The 3216-nt window shown below is 44.6% G+C and overlaps 1 pseudogene; it reads right to left on the minus strand.

Moving 5' to 3' along the window:
• Positions 1–280: 280 nt before the first annotated feature.
• LOC132223647 (tryptophan--tRNA ligase, cytoplasmic-like) lies at positions 281–1816 on the minus strand (annotated as a pseudogene).
• Positions 1817–3216: the final 1400 nt, after the last annotated feature.

A 3216-nucleotide genomic window follows, 5' to 3' on the forward strand; every position in this document is an offset into this window, starting at 1 on the left:
TGAAATAGGCCTGTGCCCGTTAAACTTCCTGAAATGAACACCTAGACCACAGGCTCTCTAACCACCAGGCCTTAAGGGTCTATGTAGAATAGTGGGATGATTTCCAATGGAAGTCCTCCTATGGACGGAGCAGGCAGCTCACAGGGTTTCTTGGGAAAGGATGACACAGGGAGAAACAGTACGGACAGATACACAGAGTTACAGACACCAGGAACAGGAAGCCATGTGACAGAGCCTCTGGGTAAATTATGGTTCTTTCTGTGCAGATATAAAATGGGCGTTACTGAAAGTCATAGGACAGCTCTGGGTGGGGCGGGATCAAGAACACTTTGACTATCTCCTCCTTGGCCTACTTGCACCTGGCCTGGTGCTCTGCAAGGAGGGGCTGCAGGACCTCCACGAGCTCCTTCTTGAGCTCCCAGGTCAGCATGGCTCCACTGCTGTAATCCTTCCTGATCCGCTCCAGCTTGTCCTCATCCTCAAGGAAGAAGGTCATGTACATGAAGGACATGTCCACCTGGCAGTTTTCCTAAAACTGCCTGTGCTCCTCGATGGTGTCTCTCCCTCCAGAAAATGCATGCTTGTTGACCTTAGATTGATCTGCTTGGCTGTGTCTGTGGGAAAGATGGGGGAATTGGAGTCTCTGGCATTCCTGTGGGTCCAGAAAATGCATGCTTGTTGACCTTGGTCTTGATCTGCTTGGTTGTGTCTGTGAAGAAGATGGGGGAGTTGGGATCGCTGGCACTCCTTTGGGTCTGAGTCCCCTGCAGTGAGGGGAAGAAATTTGAGTGTTGCAGGCTGGTTTAGGATAGAAGATCCTGGGTGTGAAATCTCTTGTCATCCTGAAGTAAGGATCCTGGTTGAAGGCACAAGGGATGAGGGCCTGGACGTCCATCTCGCCCCCAAAGATCTGTGGGAATGAGTTGCTGAAGGAGGGAGCAGCCTGGATGGCAGGAAAGCTGATCTTCCCCTTGCAGTCACTGTCTCCAAAGCCAAAAATGCCTTTCACTTGGTTGAAGTTCAGGTGCTTCTCATCTTCACCATATTCTTGTAGAAGTCTGGGCTCACCCCCATGTAGTCGAGGTCAGAGAAGATGGGCTTGTTGATGTGAATGCCGCAGGTGATGATGTCCTTGGCGTTTTCCATGGAGTAGCCATAGGCCTGGTCCAGGGTCAGGTCTTCCACAGGTACTTTTAGTCATCTTCCATCTGGATGAGCAAGAGCACATTCAACATGTCCTGCAGCCACTTTGTGAAAATGAACAGGATATGGTGGCCTACATGCATGGCTTTGGAAGAGAGGCCCCTGCCCATATACATGTGAAACAGCTTCTTGTTTTCATAGGCATCGAGGACTTAGTTCATGTCTCTGTGTGAGAAGAATGTGTATCTGTGCAGGAAGCGGTGCGGTCTGTGGCCCCTGGCTCTCTCTATTCTGTTTATCAGCTCTTGCTCAATGTTTCTGCTTCCAAACAGAACAATGAGCTTGTCACAGTCACTGCTTTTTGCACTGTTCCTCTGTATAGTTCAGGGGTCCACAAAATTCACTTCAGCTTCCATGGCACCTGGGTCACTAACCCAGGTGCAAGGTTCTCTTGAAGGCAGTGGCCTTGTAGTTCTCCCCCGTGGCCACTTTGTTGCTCATTTTTAGCAATATCAGCCTCCTCACTGCAGAATCAATTTCATCCTGGGCTGTGGGGGACACTGAAGAGGTGGCCAGTGGAGTAGCTGGGATCTCTGTCCAGCTGGTTTCTTCTTTTATAGTCTTCCCCACTCCGGCTCAGTAGTTAAGCACCTACCCATGAAATACCGGTCATGGTTCACTTTCAAGTCAAGGAAAATGTATAGATTGTGGCTCAATCCTTCTTCCTGTCTCTGAAATCAAGAAAAAATATTTAAAAAGAGTATTAAAACACAACCTTTGGAGCCATGTAGAAATAAGTTCATATTCCAGTTTAGCCATGTTCTTATCCTGTGGTTACAGGTAGATGCTTCACAGAATATTTTGGCGCTGATGTGGAGAAATGGAAACCCAAGTACACTGTTGGTGGGAATCTATTCTTGTGCAGCCCATATGGAGTTTCCTCAAAATATTAAATATGGAACTGCCATTTGTCTCAAGTTCCCATTAGCAGATGAGTGGATAAAAATGCTGTGGTACGTTTGCACAATGAAATGCTATGTGGCAGTATTAAAGAAAGAACTCTTACCATTTGCAACAGCTTGGATAGATCTAGACAGTATAATGCTAAGCAAAATAAACCATGAGAAAGGTAAGTATCTCATGTTCTTACTCATATGTGGAATCTAATGAAAACATAAACTGATGAATAAAATAAAAGCAGAGACAAAGCAGCATGGAACAGAGTGAGGGATTTCAGAGGAAAAGCAGGAGTGGGGGGGTGGTTGGGAATGATTAACCAGGGAACTTCTATGCATATATAGTGGTGAAGGCCTTGAAGAGGTAGATATGGAATGGAGGGGTCAATGGGACAAAAACACAAACATACAAAAGAAAAATCTGTAATACTTTGAAAAGAAATAAATTTTGGAAAGAAAATAAAATGTGAAACTTGTTAATTGGATATTTTAAAATATTAGTAATGCATTTGCATATGCAACATTTTTTGTTCTTTGCATGTATGCTATGTTTTTCTCATAAGCTATAACAACATAAATACACATGTATGCTATGTTTTTCTCATAAGCTATAATAACATAAATACCCCAAGGACAATTTAGAGAGCCTTTATTATTATTATTATTATTATTATTTAATATATATTTTTTATTGATTTTAGAGAGGAAGGGAGAGAGAGAGATAGATAGAAACATCAATGATGAGAGAGAATCATTGATCAGCTGCCTCTTACATGCCTCCTAGTGGGGATTGAGCCTGCAACCACCATGTGACCTTGACCAGAATTGAATGCAGGATCCTTCCTTCTGCAGGCCGATTCTCTATCCAGTGAGCAAAACTGGCTAAGGCTAGAGGGCCTTTAAATCCTTGATTGAAAATTTGTTATAAGCATCTTCAGTTTATCCTAATATATAAAAACCCAAGGTCCATAACATCCCAAACAACCGAAGACTCAACCGACCAGAAGTCAGTCCTGCAGTCAGTGCTGGGTTGCCCTGGTGACCCAGCACTGACTGCCACTGCTGTGGGCACCACAACTCAGCACTGACTGCCCAGGGAGCTATGGATCAGGTCCAT

The sequence above is a fragment of the Myotis daubentonii genome, chromosome X, assembly GCF_963259705.1.
Source record: "Myotis daubentonii chromosome X, mMyoDau2.1, whole genome shotgun sequence".
Taxonomy (NCBI): domain Eukaryota; kingdom Metazoa; phylum Chordata; class Mammalia; order Chiroptera; family Vespertilionidae; genus Myotis; species Myotis daubentonii.